Source organism: Pinus tabuliformis, chromosome 4_1 (assembly GCF_031772625.1).
Source record: "Pinus tabuliformis cultivar Carrire ecotype Pingquan chromosome 4_1, CPIR1, whole genome shotgun sequence".
In the NCBI taxonomy this organism is placed as follows: Eukaryota; Viridiplantae; Streptophyta; class Pinopsida; order Pinales; family Pinaceae; genus Pinus; species Pinus tabuliformis.
Genome location: NC_142303.1, coordinates 410055235 through 410082812, shown reverse-complemented (window position 1 = coordinate 410082812; position 27578 = coordinate 410055235).

The window sequence follows — 27578 nt, the reverse complement described above, 5'->3', positions numbered from 1 at the left end:
GTTCATATTTCTCCATTGTAAATAAATTGTAATTAACTAAAGGCTAAGAGAAGGGACACCAATTCTAGTTGCTTGGGAGGGAGATTGCATGAGTAATTGGAAAATTTATATAAATTAGCCATGGATTGCATGATGATATTAAATGAGTTGACAATGAATTAAATTTAACTGAAGATACAAGGACAGACCCAAGTGTCATTCAACTCTAAAAAAAGCAAGAAGAGGACAAAAAATTAAGGGCAGGATGGGTCATGCTATCTAGGAAGTTGACTACATGCAACCATGGAAAATGACAGATAGAGGGGAGCGCTTGTTAGAAAAATAAAAATATAAAGGCACGTGTAGTATGGAAGAGAGACGGTGGGGAGAAATCCTCACACATATGCATAGGTAGGGGAGAACATACTCTCTCTCAGATTCTCTCTTAGGTGTAGAGGAAGTGGAAGAAGGGGAACACATTCTATTTACTCTCTCAGGCATAGTCTCAAGCATCAACATAGAAGATGCAGTGAGAACACTGCAGGAAAAGTTCCTCCAAGGGTGGAGGTGAGAAAACAGTGTGAAATCATTGATTAGATTGGGGAGAAAGCAAGTGATGGAGATATTATAGGAACTAGCTTAAGAACCCTCACCGAGTCTTGTTGGGTAAAATCATTATAGAGAGTAGTGGCTTTCCTATAGGTTTGAATAACCCACTAGAAGCTTGTGGATTGATGAACCAACTGATTTGGGAAGAGTCACATGGGTTCTTGTGAGGGCTATTAAACCACCAGGAGTTGCCTTCGGGAAAAAGTTATGGTGCTTGAATCAATAATGAACCATGAGGATAGATGATCTCTTACCCATTATTAGCTTATTCATTGATAAACCTTCCTCAATTTTGACTTTCTTCTCCTGAAAGTGAGATGAGATTCTTTTCACTATGTTATCCTGACATGGATGTTAATTATGTCTGAAAGGATAGAGTGAAAAATTGTGTAGCTAGTTAATCAAGGTAGTGTGGCCTTTTAACATCTCGTTCATCTGTTATGTGGGTAGAAATTAATCTTAAAAAGAACCCCACCTCAAGCAATGAAATATGACTTAGGGGTGATGGATACAAATAACTGTGGCTGTATCTTGTCTATGGTTGGGTGGAGAGTTATAGTCCCATTCTTAGATGGAAAACCATTGTGTTGCATAAGATACGTGTTTATATGTGCTCCTTTGTTTAAATGTTTTGTGTGTGTCTAACATTTGTTGAATGTTTCATTCATGATATGAAATTGAGACTCCATTCATAAATGAGGAATGCCAATACTCTGTGCAATTATTTTTAAGGAAATAATTGTTTTTTTGTGATTATTTCTGGACTGTACTATGACCTTAATAATTGGTTAAATGTATGGGTGAAATCTCTTTTTTAAATGATCTCTGTTTTTTTCCGAAGATTGGAAACTTAGTCGAGTGGTGTATATGTAGCCTTTTAATATGGATAAATATGTTACTACATGTAATCCGCTAAGTGTTTCCTATTTAAGCTTAGAAGAGATAGCGTAGTGGCATATGGCCACGATGGAGTTTCACTAAAGTTCAGGAGGGAAAAACCAGAAGAGCCTATGTATGCCATGTATGTCATTGACTATGTGTAGAAGACCTGAGCAAAGGCCTTATACACATAATAAGTGGTCACTAAGCGCAGGGCTAGAACTCTTTTAAGCCTAAAGCACATGGCGTGAAAAGGAATTGGTTTAACCATCGTCAGCCCTTTGACTAGGTGTCATGACCAAATGCTTGCGGTAGGAGAAATATGGGTCATCAACAGGGAAACACTCATGACCATCAGATGACCCTAGAGCTTTTGGGTGGAGAAAATAGTAGGATGCTCAGGATATAAGACTCCAGGTGACTTGGCGTGTGGGGGCCTATTCGGTGGGAGTAAAATTTATGTGACACGAATGTGGTCCATTATAGGTCGAAAGGGAATTGCACTTGAAGGTAGAAGTGCAATGCGACATGAGGTCGAAAGACTATCCTTGGAGGTTTTCAATGTCGATGCTGGATGGGATCTAACTCTCAGGGTGATGTGGCCATGGAGGGCCCCGCACCCATGCCCATTTGAATAACACACACACACACACACACTAGAGATAATGCGTGTGTGTGTGTTGTGTGTTGGTATCGTAAGAAGTTTGACCTATTTGAGTGGGTTAGTAGCTACTACCATGTGGAAAACATAGGGGATGATTGGGATTTCCACCTAGGTGGCACGTAGGGAAAAGGGCAAGTGCCATGTAGTAGGTTCGTGAGGTGGCGCTAATTGAATGTCTAATCTTTGGATCACCGTATTTTTCAACCTGAGATTCGGATTGAGACAAATTTTATATCATTGGAAATGTCTTGATGAGATGAACACAACGATGTTATTTATTTCCAGTTTTTGAAGAAGTTGTAAGAGGTTGAGAATTTTAGACCCCACTACCATGATGTGACTGTGGGATATGGGTCAGCATAGTAACCACCTCTTTCTAACCTTACTGTGGATCGATTTAGTAGGGGTTATGTTACAAAGTGATATTAGAGCTTCTAGGTTCAACACTTGGACTAGATGGGATCTGTTGCAAAAGTAACTTAGTGAAGGTTCGACACTAGAACTTGAAGATCTAGTCGGAGTTCTTAAAGATTTGTGACAGGCATTAGAAACCTAATTACTGCTGTGAATGAATATTCTATATGGTTTTGTGTGTATTTGTATGCTTGTGACATGAAACTAATAATGTATTTGATTTTATTGATTCTAATGTGCCAATCAAGGGGCATGTTGTAGCTAGCTATGCACCAACTTATTTCCATCAGCAAGCCAAGGTGATGATGTTGGAAATAATATTGAGAGGGGGGGTGAATCAGTATTATCACATTAATAAAACTTTTTCATTTCCATAATCAGATTCATATATGCTACTTCCACAACTTCTTATGATTAAGTTAATTGATCTTCAATGAGTGCATTAGAACATTATCAACCATATTATCAGTTAACAGATGCAGTAACATAGAATAGATCATCACACATAAGGCACACACATGAAAACCATGATATAAGGTGGAAACCCAATGTGGGAGAAAACCACCTGCTGCAAGTCATCTCAATCTTCTTCTTAATAAGAAAATCCTTTTACAATATTTGTACTGGTGCAGTCTTATACCAGTACGGGAGCTACAACCCCCTTTGCTCTTGTACTAGCCGATCCATTTACTAGTACGCAGGCTACTACCTGCTGCAATGCTCCAAAGATTTCCTTTAGCTCTTGTACTAGCTTAGATACTAGTACGTAGGTGCTGACCTACGATCTTCTCTCCTCCAGGTACCACGTTTCATCAATTTTCAGACTGGATACACTGAAGCACAACACATAATCTAAAAGGCCACATTTCATCCAATTTTCATACTGGGCCCAACAACATTGAAGCTCATAATCAAACAACCTTCTGAATTACCCAAGCACTAGATCAATACATATACAAGTGAGTCATCAATCAGATCTAGTCCATCAGATCACATAAAATGAGTCAACAAGAACTTGATCCATTCATCCATCAATGTATAAACATTTAATCAATCACTGTTGTTATCAGAACTTAATACCAGAAACCAGACATCACTTCAAAACCCAGAACACAACAATTAACAGGGGCAGCTAAATAGGTTTCATGAGAAGTACGCAGCTTCACCCATATAACACCTGCGTATAAGTACGCACTGTTTCCAACTGCATTCCTGCATACCCACGCACTGTGCCTCACAGACTTCCTGCGTACCTGCGCTCTGTGTCCAATGAACTGCCTGCGTACCTCCGCATCTGTAGCGCTTCTAGGCTTGCGTATCTACGCACCTGCAGCGCTTCTGGGCCTGCGTACTTACGCAATTTTCTTTCACTGTACTTGCGTACCTGCGGGTATAGATAATTTCAAGACTTCAAGAATAACCCAGACTGTCAGATCTACAGATCTGATCATGCGCCGAAGGGATCTCCACCCATTAGTAGATCCGACTTGTAACCCTCATGTTTCTTCAGCTATCTCTCACAAACCCATCATTAGAATTTCAGATCTAGCTTTTCTCAAGATCTTCTTATTTCACAAGTGTCTAGCCAAATGATCTCCTTTGCTTTATATAGGCAAGCTCTTCCTAAAATCATGGATCAATAGGGGCTCAATAATAATAATATAAAACAATACCACGGGCCAAAACCATAGAATCAAGAACGACGGGCTAAATACCATGGGCCAAACATAAGAAACCCCACGTGAGCGCGCTTCTCTGCCTTGAAGTAAGTGAACTGGGGGTACGCACCTCATGAACGGGTGACCTGCGTGTATGTACGCAGTTTATGTAAGACAGGACTGCGTGTACGCACCTTCTGTACGGTGTACCTACGTACCCCTTATTTTCTTCAATATTTGAGAGCTGATCATCAATTTCTGCTACTGTCCTGAAGTACTGTGATCTATCACCTATATGGGTTGCCATCAAGGACAATACTTTAGCCATAATGCCAACAATCTCCCCCTTTGGACTTGATGGCAAAGCTTACTTGTGAACTGTCATCTGATCCCTTTGAACTACCCTACATCCATCTCTTCTGTGGATTCATCTGAATGCATACAAGTGAGATGATCTTCTATGAGAGGGTTTCCATCAAGTACAATACATGCATCATAATGCCAACAATCTCCCCCTTTGGACTTGATAGCAACAACACCAAATCACTCTCCCCCTTTGACATCAAGGGCAAAGGGTTATGCTCCCCCCTAAGAACATGCTCCCCTTGACTATAAACCAGATCTGCTGAAGTCTCTGAATGAGCTCCCCCTTTGTATATGCCATGGTGCACCAATCTGATAATGCTCTTTCTGAGAAAAAGCTAAAATATCTGCTCTGCTATATAGTGCTGTTCATGCTCAAGCTCCCCTTGACTGTAAGAAAGATCTGCAAAAAGATGTTCTACAAGAAGAACATGACTCTATATATCATAAAAGACTTTCCTATCACCAAAGACTCATACATACATCTATCTCCCATCACAATGATGATATACCAAAAGTTTACATATGATAACATAAAAGAATAACATCATTCATCCCAGGCATAGTGGGGAAACCAACATAGGCCGTTACATGACCTGAAGAGATGACTATAATAGATAGAGGCATAATATTATATCATGAGTCGTGATATGACATTCATAACAGAGACCAATCACCTAAGATAAGCATCAGCAGCAACACTGTATGATCTGCTCCATAGTATTTGTCAATAGCAACTAGATCAGCAACTTGCATTAGTGCATGAATCATCAAGGTATGTCCGCATCAACAGAATTTCACATTCTATGTGAGAGACACCATAGCCATCATGATCATCATTTGGGAATATCTGCATCAATCAACATATGTACGAAACAACCTATCATCATATATGCAACTTTGAATAATCATCCCTGTATCCAGCCAACAATCCTCATCCATTTGTGCCAAGAATGAAAGGAATCATGCATCATAACTGTAATATATGATCTTTATGCATATGTCATCAGCAGCATATGAGTGACTCATCATCAAGAAGATGTGAATTTAAGCTAAGTGCTTCTCCTTATCCTCATGAAAGTTACCATGTAAGCACCATTAGAGAATCAAACACAAGAACTATGTGAACAACTCATAGCAAGATGAATCATAAGCATCGTCACCAAGGACCATAATGCCAACAATGTATTAAGAACATATGCTCCCCCTAAACTGATGCCATCTGTCAGATCTTATCAACAAGAAAAGTCAGCCAATAAATGCCTTAAGATAGATACGTAGTTTTTCTTTATCTGGCTTGCGTGGCTACGCACTTCACCTTCTGCCCCCCTGCGTATACTCGCAGACAGCCTTCTACTGCACCACGTACCCACGCACCTTTTCTTCAATCACGCTGCGTACTGTTACTGTAGGCACGCACCCACAGATACTATCGCGCCATGTACTGCTACTGTAGCCACGCACTCATAGATGCTATCGCGCCGCGTACCTACGCACCTGCGGCTTCCAAAGCGCCGCGTACTTTCCCTGTACCTACGCACCTGAACCTCTGTAGCTCTGTGTACCCACGCACTGCTCCTTCTTCTGCTCTGCGTACCCACGCACTTCTCCTTCTTCTGCTCTGCGTACCCACGCACTTGCACCGTTAATCACCTGCGTACCTCTGATTAGGGCCGAATTAAATAGTCCTCCTCTGTGCCACTGACAGTCAAATTCTCAGATCTGATCTTGTGAGAGATCATAGCTTCACTTCCAACTTCACTTTCCCTACTGCCTTTCTTCAAACAATCATATACGCGATTGTGCAGTATCCAACTCGCGTATATACGCGACTTCCCTTTATGGAGTTTGCATATGAGATTCAGGGCACTGAAGTTTTGTACTTTCAGCTCCCTCTGATTCTGGTATGTCTGTATGTTGTGCTGTGCCGCCACTTTTTGATTGAACTTCCTTTTTCTTCCATATCTTCAAGCGTGATGATGTTTTCTCCTTTTGGTGTGATGTCCGTACTTTGTTCCTGCATTTCTTTGCTATATGTCCAAGCTTGTTACATGCATAACATCTTACATGTTTCATATTCCTTTTGTAGCAATCAACAGCTTTGTGACCATACATATTGCAAGCAAAGCAATATCCATTAAAGTACCTTGAATGTGATGATCTTTCTGCATAATGGTCTTGAACCCTTCTTCTTCTATATCTGGCTGCAACATGTCCAAGATTATGACATACATAACATTCAACATTATTCATAGGAGGAGTAAAGGATTTTCTTTGAGGAATCTCTTTCCTTGGTTGATGATGAGATTGATCTTTCATTTCTTCGTTGATCACTTTAGATTTCTCTTTAGAGTTCCTTGCCTCACCTTGTGAACTAGATTCACCTTCAACAGATTCATGGAAACCAAGACCAGTCTTTATAGCAGGAGACCTTTGACTACTAAGAATATCATCCAAGACTTTAGAGCTATCTTGAAATCGTAAAAGCTTATCCTTTTCTTCTAATTTACCTTTCAAGATATTTACCTCAACCTGAAGCTGTTCTTCCTTTTCAAGAGATTGCTTTTTCAAATCTTCTTCAGCTTTCCTTCCTTCCTCCATTTGTTCCCTTAGTTTGAGAATCTCCTTTTCTTGTTCTTCATTCAGATCCTGCTGCATTTGACGAATTCTGAATGCACATTCCAGCTGAGATTTTAAGCTGATGACTTCGTTGTCTTGTTTTTCAATTGCTTGATGTAGATCTTCATTCTGCTTCTTTGATTCTTCAAGATCTCCCTTTAGTGAGAGGATTGTAGCTTCAAGATTTTCATAGTAGCTGGATCTATCTTTGAGTTTCTTGATGGTTGTGCTTCTTTCGTTGACTTCTTTTCTTAATGATGTCACTTCATGCTGCAATTTTTGACATTGGTCTTCCTTGTCCTTGAGTAGTTTTCTTACCTTGTTTCCTTCTTCTAGTTGGGCCTTTAGTTTGGTAGCTTCTTCTTTGAAGTCACATTCCCTTTTGTTCAATAGATCTTGTTGATCTCTAATTTTGTCTGTCAACCTTTTAAATTCTGCCTCTATTTGATATCTTTCTTGTTCACCCATAAGAGCAAATTCAGTAGTTTCGCTATCACTTTCATCTCTTCCAAAAGGAAAGATAGCTGGAACATCAGAGGATAATATATTCATACCTGATAATGATTCTGAATCTGATTCTGAATCTGAAGAGCTTCTTATACCTAATCCCCAATCGATTCTCCCACTGTCATAGTTCCTCTGAGATGTCTTCTTCTTCTTATGAGCTTTCTTCTTAAGCTTCTTTCCCATTGTTCCACGGATCTCCTTCAAGCGATCAAGCTTCTACCAAAGGACCTGCTCTGATACCAATTGTTGGAAATAATACTGAGAGGGGGGGGGGTGAATCAGTATTATCACATTAATAAAACTTTTTCATTTCCATAATTAGATTCATATATGCTACTTCCACAACTTCTTATGATTAAGTTAATTGATCTTCAATGAGTGCATTAGAACATTATCAACCATATTATCAGTTAACAGATGCAGTAACATAGAATAGATCATCACACATAAGGCACACACATGAACACCATGATATAAGGTGGAAACCCAATGTGGGAGAAAACCACCTGCTGCAAGTCATCTCAATCTTCTTCTTAATAAGAAAATCCTTTTACAATATTTGTACTGGTGCAGTCTTATACCAGTAGGGGAGCTACAACCCCCTTTGCTCTTGTACTAGCCAATCCATTTACTAGTATGCAGGCTACTACCTGCTGCAATGCTCCAAATATTTCCTTTAGCTCTTGTACTAGCTTAGATACTAGTACGTAGGTGCTGACCTACGATATTCTCTCCTCCAGGTACCACGTTTCATCAATTTTCAGACTGGATACACTGAAGCACAACACATAATCTGAAAGGCCACATTTCATCCAATTTTCATACTGGGCCCAACAACATTGAAGCTCATAATCAAACAACCTTCTGAATTACCCAAGCACTAGATCAATACATATACAAGTGAGTCATCAATTAGATCTAGTCCATCAGATCACATAAAATGAGTCAACAAGAACCTAATCCATTCATCCATCAATGTATAAACATTTAATCAATCACTGTTGTTATCAAAACTTAATACCAGAAACCAGACATCACTTCAAAACCCAGAACACAACAATTAACAGGGGCAGCTAAATAGGTTTCATGAGAAGTACGCAACTTCACCCATATAACACCTGCGTATAAGTACGCACTGTTTCCAACTGCATTCCTGCGTACCCACGCACTGTGCCTCACAGACTTCCTGCGTACCTGCGCTCTGTGTCCAATGAACTGCCTGCGTACCTCCGCATCTGCAGCGCTTCTGGGCCTGCGTATCTACGCACCTGCAGCGCTTCTGGGCCTGCGTACTTACGCACTTTTCTTTCACTGTACTTGCGTACCTGCGGGTATAGATAATTTCAAGACTTCAAGAATAACCCAGACTGTCAGATCTACAGATCTGATCATGCGCCGAAGGGATCTCCACCCATTAGTAGATCCGACTTGTAACCCTCATGTTTCTTCAGCTATCTCTCACAAACCCATCCTTAGAATTTCAGATCTAGCTTTTCTCAAGATCTTCTTATTTCACAAGTGTCTAGCCAAATGATCTCCTTTGCTTTATATAGGCAAGCTCTTCCTAAAATCATGGATCAATAGGGGCTCAATAATAATAATATAAAACAATACCATGGGCCAAAACCATAGAATCAAGAACGGCGGGCTAAATACCATGGGCCAAACATAAGAAACCCCACGTGAGCGCGCTTCTCTGCCTTGAAGTAAGTGAAATGGGGGTACGCACCTCATGAACGGGTGACCTGCGTGTATGTATGCAGTTTATGTAAGACAGGACTGCGTGTACGCACCTTCTGTACGGTGTACCTACGTACCCCTTATTTTCTTCAATATTTGAGAGCTGATCATCAATTTCTGCTACTGTCCTGAAGTATTGTGATCTATCACCTGTATGGGTTGCCATCAAGGACAATACTTTAGCCATAATGCCAACAGATGATGCTTATTATGTAATTGATTCTTGTTAAAATATAACAATTATGTCTATGTATGATAACACATAAAATACACTCAGGCTTAAAATGATGAAGTTTATAGACTATGTGAAGAGAAAAGGGTGGTAAAGTCTAGAAACAATAGACCAAGGAAAGAATAATAAAATGGTCCAGTATAGCTTCGACCAATCACGACATGGACGTGAAGAGGAAATATCAGTTGAGAAGCAAGGACAAGTAGAATTCCTGAATGGATGAATACATTGAGAAGTGTGAGAGCAGAGATAAGAAGTTGTAATGCAAAAAAAGTAAGTTTAAGTCAATGCAGTGTTACTACAAAGTCTATCATACCTGCAAAGGAAGAGGCAACATAAGTTAGGGATCAACCATAAAGATGTGAAAATCCCATTTGGGTAGGAATAAAGAACCAATGGAGAAAATGAGAGTAGATATAGAAAGAGGCACCAATTTTCCAGTGAACACATCATGAAAGGAGGCACTCTGTTAAGCACTCCTGAATAGAACTCAAGCGCCCATGAGTAACAATATGAGGACACTCATATACGACCACATCATCATCACTATTACCATAATCATGGGAGAAGAAGGGAAAGAGATTATATACTAGAGGAGTTCAAAAAGGATAAACCTCCTACTTTTGATGGTGATATAAGGAAATCAAAGGATTTCGATGCTTGGCTACTGGGAATGAAGAAGTTTTTTCTGAATCCACAATTATTCAGAAGACATGAAAGAAAAGGAAACCACTTACAACCTAAGAGGAAAAGCTTACATATGGTGGGAAGATTTGAAAGATGTAAAGGGCATAAGGGAAGAATAATTTTCCTAGAAGGAGTTTGAGGAATATTTAAGGAGTAAATACCTATCTGAAATATTCTTTGACAATAAGGTGAAGGAGTTCTATGAGCTCATATCGGGGAAGAGAAGGAAAGTATTTAGAGGTATGTCATCAAGCTGCAAAAATATTTCAAGGATATAATTGAATTTGATGAGCCCAAATCACTAGAGGATGCAATCCGAAAATTGAAGCATTGCTATGAGTATTCTAGGCGTAAGCCTCAGTATAAATCATACTAGAAATTCGAAGGCAATGCCGAGTTCAAAGGAAAAGGACAAAAAACAACCAAAGGGACAAGTGTGAGTCCTATTAAGAAAGAGCCTCAATAAAGGTCCAACATTGCGAGAAAAGGCCATTATACCCAAGATGAGGCCAAAAATTATGGGAAGATTCCATATAAGTGCTAGACTTGTGGAGAAAATCACCTAAGGAAATGTTGTCCACAACACAAGAATTCTGAGCCAAGATTGTAGAATGGACAAGAGGTAGAGACAGTAAAGGAAGTAGCTCAAAGTTTACCTAGAATTTATTAGAAATTAATTAACGGAGCAATGAAATACACAAAAAATTGCGGAAACAAAAAAAATGCATAAAACAAGAGAGAGAGAGAGAGAGAGACACACACACAGATATATATATATATATATATATATATATATATATATATATATATATATATATATATATATATATATATATATATATATATATATCTATATATATATAGATATGTGGTTCACCTAATTGGGCTACATCCATGGAGAAACAACCAATCCTTCCTTTTATATTATCCAACAAAATGAAGAGATACAACCTGAAATAGAACCGCTGTAATTTCCTCCTCTCTCACACAATCCCCTCTTCCTTTCTTGCTCAAAATAATAATCCACAGCCACAATACAATTCCCTCTAAATCAAGGGTTAAATTTTAGGGAAAAAACCCTAAATTAACATAAATTCTACCATCAGATCATCCAACTAGTGGCGATTCAGATTGACTACAAAATGACAATATTTTACACGAAAAATTTTCATCTCCCCTTTTGGACCCCCCCTAACTCAATTAAATGGGCGTTGTTGCTGCCTCGTTAGGAACATGGATCCAATGCAGCTGAAACAAAAAACCTCTAAACAACCAGGAAGATAATCTAGATCCATACCTAACAATATCCCACTTGGAGACTGATTATATAAACTCCATCGTTGATTCACTTGCTGGAAAATGACTCCACTTGGACTTGGTTGTTTCTCATATTCATAATCATACTTAAAGACCAATTGAAACTGAGTAGAATCTTAATTTCTCCTTGGTTATAACTTTTGTTAAAATATCTATAGGATTTTGGCTAGTGTGTATCTTTTCCAACTTCAACTGTCCATCTTCCAACGCTGATCGTATGAAATGGTACTTGAGTTGTATATGTTTAGCCTTGGAATGAAATGTTGAATTCTTTGCAAGATGAATGACAATTTGGCTGTCATTATATAACCTTCTCATCTCCTGCTTCTTTCCTAATTCATCCATAAACCTTTGTAACTAAATCGTTTCCTTACTAGCCTATGTAGCATGAACATACTGTGCTTCCATTGTTGAAAGTGAAACAATGTTTTGCAATTTCGAAAACCAACTGACAATTGTTCCACCTATAGTAAACACATACCCTGTGGTGCTCCTCTTGTTATCTCTATCACCTGTTGTATCTGCATCAACATATCCCTGTAGCGCAATGTTTGAACCACCAAAGCATAATGCTTGATTTGTAGTACCTCTCAAATACCTGATAATCCACTCCATTTCCATCCAATGCTCTTTCCCTAGATTATTCAAATACCTGCTTACAACTCCCACTGCATGTGCAATATCAGGCCTTGTGCAGGCCATTGTGTGCAATACGCTTTCAACTGCTAAAGCAGATGGAACTTTACACATATAATCCATTTCTTCCTTATTCTTGGGACACATCTTCTTATTTTGAAATGGCTAGCCAAAGGTGTACTAACTGGTTTTGCATTCTATATATTAAATATTTCCAACACCTTTTCTATGTAATCACTTTGAGACAATGTTAATTTCTGAATTTTCTTGTCTCTAGTTATTCTCATACCAAGGATTTGTTTTGCATCACCCAAATCCTTCATTACAAATGGATTTTCCAATTTTCCTTTAAGCACATTTATTTCCTGCATATTAGACCTTGCAACAAGCATGTCATCTACATACAATAAAAATATAATATAGTTTCCATCATTTTTCCTTTTAATATAAACACAATGGTTAGAGTGGCATCTAGTATAATCTTGTTCAGACATAAACTTGTCAAATTTTATATACCACTGCCTTGGAGCCTGTTTTAAGCCATACAAGCTCTTCTTCAATTTCCACACTAATTTCTCCTTTCCTTTGGCCTCATATCCTTGTGGCCGATGCATATATATTTATTTCTCCAAATCCCCATGGAGAAAGGTTGTATTTACATCTAACTACTCAAGATGCAATATTTTTCTATTACAAGACTTAAAATAGTTTTGATTGAAGTCATTTTAACAAGAAGAGAAACAAATTCATCAAAGTATATACCTTTATTTTGTGAAAACCCCTTCACCACAAGTCTATCTTTATACCTCTATTTTTCTCCATCTTCTTCCTTCAACCTGTAAACCCATTTATTCTGCAATATTGTTTTACCTGCATGAAACTTGACTAAGTCCGAAGTCTGGTTATGCATCAAGGAGTCCATCTCTTATTCCATGGCTTGCTCCATCTTCTTCCTAGTTTCTACTTTCATTGCCTCTTCATATCTTTCTGATTCACCAAAATCAGTCAACAATACATAATGTAATGAAGGGGAGTATCGTTCAGGGGGTCTACATATCCAGGTAGATCTTCTAACACCACTTTCAGGTGTTTGAGGTGCCTATTGCTGTTGTTGTTGTGGTTGTTGATCATTATGATTTTTAGGCACCTTTAATGTGATCTCATCAAGCACTTCATATTATTTGTTTTCCTTTTCCAATTTCTTTCCCTACATCTGATCCTTATACAAGACATTTTCATTGAATATGATATCTCTGCTCTTAATGATTTTGTGATTTTCATAATCATATAAGTGATAACCAAAAAAATTTACACCATATCCAATAAATATACATTTTTTTGATTTTTCCTCAAGCCTTGTTCTATTTTATTTATTAATGTGGACAAATTATTCACAACCAACGGTCTTTAAAAATGAGTAGTTTACCTTTTTACCTGTCCATGCCTCCTTTGGAATACCACCATCCAAGGAACTTGAAGGCCTTCAATTTAACAAATAAACAACAATATCTATAGAATCTACTCAAAATTGTAGGGGAAATCCTGCATGCAATCTCATGCACCTTGAGCGCTCCATGATTATCCCATTTATTCTTTTTGACGCACCATTTTCCTGTGGCATTCTTGGAACTATCTTCTTTCTAAATTATGTGCTCTGAATAGTAGTTATCAAACTCGTTGCTGCAGTATTCACCTCCATTATCTAATTCGAGACACTTCAACTTCTTTCTTATCTTATTCTCAACCAAATATTTCCATTTCTTGAAAGTATCAAATACATCATATTTATTCCGAATACAATAAATCTAGGTTTTTCTAGTTGCATCATTAATAAAAGTAACATATTAGTGAGAGTCACTGAGAGATGATACCAAAGTTGGTACCCATACATCTATATGCAAAATCTCTAATTTTTATCTCTTCTTTTCCTTCTCAACTCTGATAAATCTGACTTTCTTCTATTTCCCGCAAACACAATTCTCACAGAAATCCAAATCAACATGCTTCAAACCTGGCAACAAATTTCTTGAGTGAAGCATATGAATTCCCTTCTGACTCACATGCTTGAGCCTACGATGCTAGAGTGCTATATCTCCTCCGATGGGGGTTAAAAAATAAAAAAATTAGAAATACTATTGCATAAACACAATGTACCAACCTTTTTTCCTTTTGCTATCACTGGGGCTCCTTTAATGACCTTCCAGGTTTTTTCTGTAAAAGTAGTTACACAATGTCCACCTCCCAACTGCCCTGTTGAAATTATATTTTTCTTTGCATCTGGAACATTCCTTACCTCCTTTAATAACAATTGGTTTCTATTATTTTGCTTTATAAAAACCTTACCCATTCCAATGATTTTATAAGGTTTATCATCACCCAGATGAACCTGTCCAAAATCTCCTTAAACATAGTCATGAAAATGTTTCCTATCAGGTGTGGCATGGAATGAGGCCACTGAATCTACTACCCAGGCATCAATAATATTCTCTAATGAAAGAATCAAAACATCTTGCAACACATCACTTGTCACATTCGCTTCATGATTGTTCTCTTGTTGTCCGCCTCCTTCTTTTCCCTTTTGAGATTTGTAGTCTTTATTTGGGTGTCCTTTCTTCCCACATTTCCAACACACTATCCCTGATCTGGATCTGGATATGCCTTTTCTTAACTTACTGTGATTTCTTGGGATCCTTCCTCTTTCCATTTTTCTTCCAGTAGTCTATGCAGTCAAAGCTTTACCTGATGTCTCACCAGATCTTTTACGTTACATTTCCTTGCTAAGGATGGCACCAATAACATCATAAAACTTTAAAGTACTAGATCCAGAGACAAAGTTACTAATAGTCATAACTAGGCCATTCCAACTTTCTGACAATGGGCACAGAAATAACAAATCCCTAACTTCATCATCAAAATTTACCCCTATAGAACTTAACAGAATGGCATGACATGTTAAATTCATTTAAATAATTGGTAACAAATCCACCTTCTGAGATCTTCATCAGGAGCTCAAAATTTGCTAAAAATTCAAAGTTTTCAGAATGGTGTGGAACCTAAATGACCGCATAGTGCTCATCGTCCTGATTCTAACGCAACTCGTTTCACACAAAACAGACACCGTATTCTCCTAGAAATGTGTTCTATTCACTTTGTCAAATAGGTAAAATTTTTGCAGGTGCTCACAGGGATGCTGATTGGGCAGCCGTACAACTCAGTTAGCAAAAGGAATATTCTTGGTAAATTCTTGTGGTATCTTCCTTCGACTAATTCTTTGGAATATTCTTCAGGCTCGGTGGCATCACTCTATTGGTCTAGGTGTTTTGTTTGGGGCCAATGAGGAGGTGGCACGTGGCTAAGCCTGAGGCCGTCATGTGTCCTCCTCATGGCGTAGTAAAATTTGTTATGGTAGACAAGGCGAAGGCCGGGCTTGAACCCATGACCTCCCAAACACTAACACAAAGGATTCACGACTACACCATACAAGCATGAATTAACCATAAAGGTTTTTCTTTATATTTAAATAAACAATGCATGCAGTTTGGGATTTGGTGGCCAGCCCATGCGGTTTATAGACCGCCCATGTGAACAAGTTGGCTAACCATTAATGTATCTGCAACCATTAACCGTCTGTTAGCCTTAACCGCCAGGGGCCTCCGCATGTGAACACTCCTACAACATTTAATGTGACCGTTGGAGGGAGGCGGCTAGCGTCGGGGGCTAGCCCCAAGGCGCATGACCCCCCATATGACCATTCTTTTGGTTTTTAGGCCTCAGTGGCTAAATTAATGGTCCTACAAATCTGCCTGGAAATTGGGGGATTTTTCGCTCCATTAGGGGAAAATGGGGTGAAATTGTAGGATGATGCCAGATTTTGTGCAATTTGTAGAGCGAATAGTGGAGAAACTAGGAGAGGTCATACCTTCTCCAGTTTTCAACCAAATTGGGTGCAAAAAGAGCTAGATATCCATTTTTGGATGTTTTGGACTCATTCGAATAGGTTTCAAAATCAAAGGATCACTTCTAGATAGGATTTTTGCAGATTTAAGTCTATGGGTGCCATGGTCAACCAAAGTTTTGATTCAGTTTATGGAGGAGTTTGAAGATGGAGATGACCTTGCAAGGGTTTTGTAGCCTCCATGTGCTTTCTAAAATAGCTATTACATCAATGTTATAGCTTTTTTTCCTCTTTTATCTATGTGTTTTGGAGAAGAGACTTGTTTATGTACTTCAAGTGGATTGTGGTACTGTTAATGCTCTATGAAGTTGGAGTATGGGGTCTTGGTGTAAGATGCCTTTGTTTGCTGAAAGTTTACATGTTTGACTATAGGTTAACATGTATTTGGAGTGATAACTCTTGCAGAAGTTGTTTCTTTAAAGGAGAAAATAACCATTCCATTTCTCAACACTTTACGTACTCTTCTTTTCTAAACATTGAGCAAAATGAGAAGGGGTCATGCCATTAGAGCCGATACAAAGAGACGTAGCTCGGGAGGGGTGAACTCCTTTAACTATGGCTGGTGTATTACTTATTGATGCATGCTTCCATTTAGTGTTTTGTTTTCATGTTTAAAGTTTTTCATGAAACTAACTTAAGAAAACATACATAAAAACTCATGTTTTTACTTGCTATTTTGGAGTACAAACCTCAAGCACATTTTTGTATTCTGATGAGGATCTTAGCATAGAAAACTAATATTTCACATTTATATCAAGTTGGTATCAGAGGACTGGTTTGCTTTGTTCAGGGAGGAATTTACTATTATTTGCAAGTGAATGTGGTTTGAAGATCAAGTGAGGAGAAGGTTTTGGAAAGGAAAGCAAGATTGTTACAATATCTACCACCAGTTCTACCTCAAGTTGCTGTAGAAGCTTCAAGAACAGCATGTCCCAAGGAGGAGAGCCTGCAATAATGTCAGAGGATGTGAAGGCTTTTAGAAAGACTTTCTTAGACATGGCAGAAATGGTGAAAGTCTTCTATGAAGATAGGAATACCAAATTGCAAGGTGGAAGCTCTAGACCTCTAAGAGGAGAATGTTCTCTAAAGGAAGAAGGTAACAAGAATGGTGATAAACCACCATCTTCTCCACAATATTCATGTTTTTATAAAACTCTTATACAAGATGATAGTGTAGAAAGCCCCTCGGAGAAGGAAGATGGACAATTTTGTACCTTTTGTCCACATGATGTGGAGGATGAGGTTCTATCAGCACCCAAATTCAAGGAGCTGAAAGAAGAGAGCCAAAGAGTCCAAGAGGACACATCTAGAATCAAAAGAGAGTTTGAAAACATCTTTGTATGTCAATCAAAATATGAGGCAAATGGTAAGCATTTACATGCTTCTTCTTTACATGAAAGTGTTGATGTAAATTCATTTGCAACCTTTGAAAAACATAGTAAAGGCATTGGATCCAAGCTCTTGACCAAGATGGGTTACAAGGGAGGAGACCTTGGAGAGAACCATCAAGGCATTAAAAGTCCAATTGAGGTAAAGGAGAGGCCTAAATATGAAGGATTAGGCTATGTTGCAAAAGAAGAATTGTCTTCCAGCGATAGATCATAGGTATCGTGTTCCTTTTTCCATAAAAGAGGACATGAGGAGGCAAGATTTTGGGATTTTCATCTAGAATTGGTACCCACTTGATTCGTCAAGTATAAGGAAGACTTGAAGTGCAAAACATCTCCAAAGCGATATGAACAAGTTGAAGAAGAAACGAAGCTAAGTTCTTCTTGCCATGTAAGTTCCTCATGCAAGAAGCATAAGCCAAAGGACAACAAAAAGAGGTATTACTGTCCTATTAATTCAAATGCTTTTCATAATGGAAAACAACATGATGATTTGAATAACATGTTGAGGAATGTGTTTCCATGCAACTTTTTCCTTTCATCTAACCAATGTGTAGATAAGTGCTATAAAAGGAAATAAATCATCAAGAAGATGTTTATTTTTAATGGAATTGAGACCGAAAAGAGAAAAACTCATCTAAGGTTAAAGATATGTAAGCCAAGAGAAGCTCAAAAGAACTTTTGCACTCACTACAATATTAGTGGGAATTGGGTCGAGAAGTGTTGGAAATTGTTTCCACAACTTCATCCTGGCAAGGGCAAGAAAATTATGCAAGCACCAGAAGAGGAAGCGACAAAATAAAAAGTGGCACAAGATGTGACCATCCCTGAAGCAGCTCCAGAAGAAGAAAAAGTTCAAATAGAGGGTTCATTTACCTGGTTGGGTAAGAAATTGGAGGACTATTTGTCCAACTGAAGTTTGTAAATATTCTTTTTGAGTTGCATATCGCCATAGTTGGGAAATTTGTAAAGGTGATGTTCATAAATAAATCACTTATATGCAAAAATGTTTTATTTGGCATTGTTATGCTAGTTCGGCTTGTTGATAGTTAATTTGAATGGAAAATTTGGGAGTCAAGTTTATTCCATCTTGTAAAATTCATTTCTACTTGTAGTTTAAGAAAGCATTTTAAAACGGTTGTATGAGTAGTTGCAGCACATTTAGTATATTACAAATGTGTTAAGCACTCAGTTATACAAGTATTCACTATGTGAAACTTGTTTGGTTCATTTGTCAAAGTCTTTTTGGGATCTTATCCTTGATAAGGATTTTATAGAGGAGTGCCATGGGAATTATTCTTGGGAAGGATGTTGCTGTGGATGGCCATAGCGACATGGAAAAGTCCAGAAGAACATTGAACTTGATTTCTTTGGTCGGGTTATATTTCAAGTTCAGCTTGAAAAAGAGCAAAGACAAGTACAAGTCAAGACAATACAATCATTGATTAGATCGATTTCGGAAAAGTGAAGGAACCGTACCTTCAAATTCTAAACAATTGAAAGTGAACTTTTGGGGACCAAAATTTTTTAGTGGGGAAGAGTGATTAGGAGCTCAAAATTTGTGAAAAATTCAAAATTTTTAGAATGGTGTGGAACCTGAATGACCACGTAGTTCTCACCGTCCTAATTTCGACACAACTCATTTCGCGTGAAACAGACACCGTATGCTCCCAGAAACACATTTTGTTCACTTTGTCAAACAGGTAAAATTTTTGTAGGTGCTGACAGGGATGCTGACTAGGCATCCATATAGCCCAACCAGCAAAAGGAATATTCTTGGTATATTCCTTTGACATATTAGTCAAATACTTGCTTACAACTCCCACTGCATGTGCAATATCAGGCCTTGTGTAGGCCATTGTGTGCATTACGATTTCAACTGCTGAAGCATATGGAACTTTACACATATAATCCATCTCTTCCTTAGTCTTGGGACACATCTCCTTAGTTTGGAATGGCTAGCCAAAGGTGTACTAACTGGTTTTGCATTCTATATATTAAATATTTCCAACACCTTTTCTATGTAATCACTCCGAGACAATGTTAATTTCTGATTTTTCCTGTCTCTAGTTATTCTCATACCAAGGATTTGTTTTGCATCACCCAAATCCTTCACTACGAATGGATTTGCCAATTTTCCTTTAAGAACATTTATTTCCTGCATATTAGACCCTGTAACAAGCAGGTCATCTACATACAATAAAAATATAATATAGTTGCCATCATTTTTCCTTTTAATATAAACACAATGGTCAGAGTGACATCTAGTATAATCTTGTTCAGAAATAAACCTATCAAATTTTAGATACCACTGCCTTGGAGCCTGTTTTAAGCCATACATGCTCTTCTTCAATTTCCACACTAATTTCTCCTTTCCTTTGACCTCATACACTTGTGGTTGCTACATATATATTTCTTCCTCCAAATCCCCATGGAGAAAGGCTATATTTACATCTAGCTGCTCAAGATGCAAATATTTTTCTACTACTAGACTTAAAATAGTTTTGATTGAAGTCATTTTAACAACAAGAGAAACAAGATCATCAAAGTATATACCTTTCCTTTGTGAAAACCCCTTCACGACAAGTCTATCATTATACCTCTATTTTTCTCCATCTTCTTCCTTCAACCTGTAAACCAATTTATTCTGCAATATTGTTTTACCTGCATGAAACTTGACTAAGTCCCAAGTATGGTTATGCATCAAGGACTCCATCTCTTCTTCCATGACTTGCTCCAACTTATTCCTAGTTTATACTTTCATTGATTCTTCATATATTTCTAGTTCACCAAAATAAATCAACAATACATAATATAATGAAGGGGAGTATCGTTCAGGGGGTCTACGTATTCTGGTAGATATTCTAACACCATATCCAATAAAGATACATTTGTTTGATTTTTCCTTAAGCTTTGTTCTATTTTATTTATTAATGTGGACAAATTATTCACAACCAACGGTCTTTAAAAATGAGTAGTTTACCTTTTTACCTGTCCATGCCTCCTTTGGAATACCACCATCCAAGGAACTTGAAGGCCATCTATTTAAGAAATAAAAAACAATATCTATAGAATCTGCTCAAAATTGTAAGGGAAATCCTGCATGTAATCTCATGCACCTTGAGCGCTCCATGATTGTCCTGTTCATTCTTTTTGACGCACCATTTTCCTATGGCATTCCTAGAACTATCTTCTTTGTGAATTTTGTGCTCTGAATAGTAGTTATCAAACTCTTTGCTGTAGTATTCACCTCCATTATCTAATCTGAGACACTTCAACTTCTTTCCTATCTTATTCTCAACCAAATCTTTCCATTTCTTGAAAATATCAAATACATCATATTTATTCTGAATACAATAAATCTAGGTTTTTCTAGTTGCATCATCAATAAAAGTAACATATTAGTGAGAGTCACTGAGAGATGATACCAGAGTTGGTACCCATACATCTATATGCGAAATCTCTAATTTTTCTCTCTTCTTTTCATTCTCAACTCTGATAAATCTGACTTTCTTCTATTTTCTGTAAACACAATTCTCACAAAAATCCAAAGCAACATACTTCGAACCTGGCAACAAATTTATTGAGTGAAGAATATGCATTCCCTTCTCACTCACATGCTCGAGCCTATGATTCTAGAGTGCTATATCTCCTTTGATGGGGGTTAAAAAATAAAAAAAATTAGAAATACTATTGCATAAACACAATGTACCAACCTTTTTTCCTTTTTCTATCACTAGGGCTCCTTTGGTGACCTTCCAGGTTTTGTCTATAAAAGTAGTTACACAACATCGACCTCCCAACTGCCCTGTTGAAATTATATTTTTCTTCAGATCTGGAGCATTCCTTACCTCCTTTAATAACAATTGGTTTCTATTATTTTGCTTTATAAAAACCTTACCCATTCCAGTGATTTTACAGTGTTTATCATCACCTAGATGAACCTATCCAAAATCTCCTTGAACATAGTCATGAAAATGTTTCCTATCAGGTGTGGCATGGAATGAGGCCACTGAATCTACTGCCCAGGCATAAATAATATTCTCTAATGAAATAATTAAAGCATATTGCAACACATCACTTGTCACATTCACTTCATGATTGTTCTCTTGTTGTTCGTCTCCTTCTTTTCCCTTTTGAGATTTGTAGTCTTTATTCGAGTGTCCTTTCTTCCCACAGTTACAACACACTATCCCTGATCTGGATTTGGATATGCCTTTTCTTAACTTACTGTGATTTCTTGGGATCCTTCTTCTTTCCATTTCTCTTCCCGTAGTCTCTGCAGTCAAAGCTTTACCTAATGTCTCACCAGAGCTTTTACGTTACATTTCCTTGCTAAGGATGGCACCAATAACATCATAAAACTTTAAAGTACTAGATCTAGAGACAAAGTTACTAATAGTCATAAATAGGCCATTCCAACTTTCTGACAATGAGCACACAAATAACAAATCCTTAACTTCATCATCAAAATTTACCCCTATAGAACTTAACAGACTGGCATGACGTGTTAAATTCATTTAAATGATTGGTAACAAATCCACCTTCTGAGATCTTCATCAGGAGCTCAAAATTTGCTAAAAATTCAAAGTTGTTAGAATGGTGTGGGACCTGAAGGACCACATAGTGCTCGTCGTCCTAATTTCGAGGCAACTCATTTCACGCAAAATAGACACCGTATTCTCCAAAAAACGCGTTCTGTTCACTTTGTCAAACAAGTAAAATTTTTGTAGGTTCTGATAGGGATGCTGATTGGGCATCCGTACAACCTAGACAACAAAAGGAATATTCTTGATAAATTCTTGTGGTATATTCCTTCGATGTATTATTTGGAATATTCTTCAGGCTTGGTGGCATCCCTTTATTGGTCCAGGTGTTTTGTTTGTGGCCAATGAGGAGGTGGCACGTGGCTAAGCCTGAGGCTGCCACATGTCCTCCTCATGGCGTAGTAAAATTTGTTATGGTAGACAAGGCAAAGGCTAGGCTCAACCCCGTGACCTCCCAAACACTAACGCAAAGGATTCACCACTACACCATACAAGCATGAATTAACCATAAAGGTTTTTCTTTATATTTAAATAAACAATGCACACAGTTTTGGATTTGGTGGCTAGCCCACGCAGTTTATAGACCGCCCATGTGAACAAGCTAGCTAACCATTAATGTAACTGCAACTGTTAACCATCCACTAGCCTAAACTGCTAGGGACCTTTGCATGTGAACACTACTGAAACATTTAATGTGACTGTCGGAGGGAGGGGGCTAGCCCCTAGGCGCATGACCCCCCATATGACCATTCTTTTGGTTTTTAGGCCTCGGTGGCTAAATTAACAGTCCTACAAATATCCCTAAAAATTGGGAAATTTTTTGCTCCATTAGGGGAAAATGGGGTGAAATTGTAGGATGATGCCAGATTTTGTGCAATTTGTAGAGCGAATAGTGGAGAAACTAGGAGAGGTCATACCTTCTCTAGTTTTCAACCAAATTGGGTGCAAAAAGGGGCTAGATAGCCATTTTTGGATATTCTGGATTCATTGGAATAGATTTCAGGATTAAAGGAGCACTTTGAGATAGGATTTTTTCAGATTTAAGTCTATGGGTGCCATAGTCAACCAGAGTGTTGATTCAGTTTATGGAGGAGTTTGAAGATGGAGATGACCTTGTAGGGGTTTTCTAGCCTCCATGTGCTTTCTACTCTAGTTATTACATCAATGTTATATCTTTTGTTCCTATTTTCTCTATGTGTTTTGCTGAAGAGACTTGTTTGTTGGCATTATGATTCAAGTGTTGTCCTTGATGGCAACTCACTCAGAGGTTGGTACAGATACTCAGAAGTTGGTTCAGGTGATGGCAACTTACTCAGAAGACAGATCCTAGTACAGCTTGCCAAGGAAGTTCATACACGCAGGTTTGTTAAGCCCAAGTCGCGTGTACACGCAGGTTGGCTTCAGAAAAAGCGCGTGTATGTGGAAAAGCACCTTTGGTCCATGGCGGTTAGTCCTTGGAAGTTGTGCCTATGGTTTCGGACCATTGTATCTCGACGGGCGTGTCGATCCCTAGTTTTGAAGTTGATGGTATTGTGTTTCTATGGTTTTGGCTCTTGGTATTGAACAAGGCCTAAGGCTATATAAGGAGAAGATCACTAGGCAAAGAGTAAGCGTGTGTGGGTGTCTGACGCAGTGAGAGGATCTGGTATTGCTGGTTATCTGTTCGGGATGCTTGGCAAGGGTCGGATCTGACAGCAAAGGCAGAAGTAATCATTTCTAGATATGCACGCGGGTTGCCTTTGGAGAAAGCGCGTATGCACGCGGTTTTGGTACAGTGAAGTAGCGTATGCATGATAAGGGTTGATATTTCAGGTTGTTGCTGATTCTGGTGGTTGTTGCAGAGTTCTAGATTCTGGTTTGGGTTCTGTGTTCTTGATGACAGGGTTTCAGTGATTCGGTATTGGGTTGTTTAATGAATTATGATGCAAGTATAAGTTGATGATTGTATTGCGGTAATGTTTGCTTTGTACTCTTGGATCCAGTCTGAAAATTGATGAAACGTGGTCCCTGAAGGTTGTAGGGTCAGCACCTACGTACTAGTAAATGGATCAGCTAGTACAAGAGCTGAGGGGGTTGTAGCTCCCTTCCAAAAGTAGTTGGAAAACGAGAGAGAGGGTTGTAGCCCTCTGCAGGTTGTAGCCTGCATACTGGTAAAGGACTGCACCAGTATATTGTAAAAGAAGTTTCTCATTAAAGAAGAAAGAGACGAATTGCAGCAGGTGGTTTTCACCCACATTGGGTTTCCACCTTATATCATGGTGTTCATGTGTGTGGCTCTTGTGTGATGTTCTGTTCTGTTATACTGCACCTATTTACTGTTAAATTGCTTAATAATGTTCTGATGCATTTACTGAAGATAAGATTAACTGAATCATAAGATATCTGCATATACGCTAGTTGCTTTAGACACAGTCGCGTGTACACGCGGATTCACTTAACTGAAGTCGCGTATATGTTTCTGAGTATGAAATTGAAAAGGTTTTATTGATCTGATAATACTGATTCACCCCCCCTCTCAGTATTATTTCCAACATTGTTTATGTAATTCAAGTGGATTGTGGTACTGTTAACGCTCTATGAAGTTGGAGTATGGGGTCTTGGTGTAAGATGCCTTTGTTTGCTGAAAGTTTACATGTTTGACTATAGGTTAACATGTATTTGGAGCGATAAATCTTGTAGAAGTTGTTTCTTTAAAGGAGATACTAACCATTCCATTTCTGAGCACTTTATGTACTCTTCCTTTATAAACATTGAGCATAATGAGAAGGGTTCATGCCATTAGAGCTGATCCAAAGAGATGTAGCTCAGGAGGGGTGAACTCCTTTAACAATGGCTGGTGTATTACTAATTAATGCATGCTTCCATTTAGTGTTTTGGTTTCATGTTTAAAGTTTTTCATGAAATTAACATAAGAAAACATACATAAAAACTCATGTTTTTACTTGCTATTTTGGAGTACAAACCTCAAGCACATTTTTGTATTCTGATGAGGATCTTAGCATAGAAAACTAATATTCCACATTTAGATCAAGTTGGTATCAGAGGACTGGTTTGCTTTGTGCAAGGAGGAATTTACTGCTATTTGCAAGTGAATATGTTTTGAAGCTCAAGTGAGGAGAAGGTTTTGGAAAGGAGAGCAAGATTGTTACAATATCTACCACCAGTTCTACCTCAAGTTGCAGTAGAAGCTTCAAGAAAAGCATGTCCCAAGGAGGAGAGACTGCAAGAATGTTAGAGGATGTGAAGGCCTTTAGAAATGCTTTCTTAGACATGGCAGAAATGGTGAAAGTCTTCTACGAAGATAGGAATACCAAATTGCAAGGTGGAAGCTCTAGACCTCTAAGAGGAGAATGTTCTCTAAAGGAAGAAGGTAACAAGAATGGTGATAAACAACCATCTTCTCCACAATATTCATGTTTTTCTAAAACTCTTATGTAAGATGATAGTGTAGAAATCCCCTCGGAGAAGGAAGATGGACAATTTTGTACCTTTTGTCCACATGATGTGGAGGATGAGGTTCTATCAGCACCCAAATTCAAGAAGTTGAAAAAAGAGAGCCAAAGATTCCAAGAGGACACATCTAGAATCAAAAGAGAGTTTGAAAACATCTTTGTATGTCAATCAAAATATGAGGCAAATGGTAAGAATTTACATGCTTCTTCTTTACATGAAAGTGTTGATGTAAATTCATTTGCAACCTTTGAAAAACATAGTAAAGGCATTGGATCCAAGCTCTTGACCAAGATGGGTTACAAGGGAGAAGACCTTGGAGTGAACCATCAAGGCATTAAAAATCCAATTGAGGTAAAGGAGAGGCCTAAATATGAAGGATTAGGCTATGTTGCAAAAGAAGAATTATCTTCTAGTGACAGATCATGGGTATCGTGTTCCTTTTTCCATAAAAGAGGACATGAGGAGGCAAGATTTTGGGATTTGCATCTAGAATTGGTACCCGCTTGGTTAGTCAAGTATAAGGAGGACTTGAAGTGAAAAACATCTCCAAAGAGAGATGAACAAGTTGAATAAGAAATGAAGCTAAGTTCTTCTTGCCATGCAAGTTCCTCACGTAAGAAGCATAAGCCAAAGGACAACAAAAAGAGGTATAATTGTCCTGTTAATTCAAATGCTTTTCATAATGGAAAACAACATGCTGATTTGAATAACATGTTGAGGAATGTGTTTCCATGCAACTTTTTCATTTCATCTAACCATTGCGTAGATAAGAGCTATAAAAGGAAATAAATCATCAATAAGATGTTTATGTTTAATGGAATTGAGACCGAAAAGAGAAAATATCATCTAAGGTTAAAGACATGTAAGCCAAGAGAAGCTCAAAATGAATTTTGCACTCACTGCAATATTAGTGGGCATTGGGTCGAGAAGTGTTGGAAATTGTTTCTACAACTTCATCCTAGCAAGGGCAAGAAAATTATGCAAGCACCAGAAGAGAAAGCGACAAAATAAAAAGTGGCACAAGAAGAGACCATCCCTGAAGCAGCTCCAGAAGAAGAAAAAGTTCAAATAGATGGTTCATTTACCTGGTTGGGTAAGAAATGGGCGGACTATTTGTCCAACTGAAGTTTGTAAATCTTTTTTTCACACTAGTTGCATATCCCCATATTTGGGAAATTTGTAAAAGTGATGTTCATAAATAAATCACTTGTATGCAACAATGTTTTCTTTGGCATTGTTATGATAGTTTGGCTTGTTGATAGTTAATTTGAATGGAAAATTTGGGAGTCAAGTTTATTCCATCTTGTAAAATTCATTTCTACTTGTAGTTTAAGAAAGCATTTTAAAATTTTTGTATGAGTAGTTGTAGCACATTTGGTGAGCGCCAGTATTGCAGCAATAATTCTACAACTCCTTGGCTTCCTACTTTACTTTTATCAACCTGGTAGTTCGTAACAAACTTGAAAGCGACGGTGCTATATGCAAAAGTACTAGTTCTTACTGCAGGCTGTCACTTGGTCAGCTAGCGCAAGATCACTAGGAGCTCAAGCCAACTTCTATGGATTCCAGAAGAAGCTCTATATGTGATGAAAGAAAGGAAATCTTACTCTATAGAGGCTACTCTACTTGCAGAAAGGAAAAGAACACTGAAATGTAAAGTAAACCTAACAAACCCTACTTAACCAACTAATCCTACTTTTGCAGAAAGAGAGATGAAAAACCATGAAATGAATGCCATTACCTACTCAAGAAGTAAACAACATCTACTCAAGCTATTTCTAGAAGTAAATGAGCAAAAAAACATCTTTTTGGATTTTTATGTATTTTTATGTGAAATTGTCATGCATGTAATTTATTTGATTGTGAATGTGGCAACGATTAGGTGGCGATGGAGGGCGGTTTTGGGACTTGAGAAGATGTAGGATGGTGTG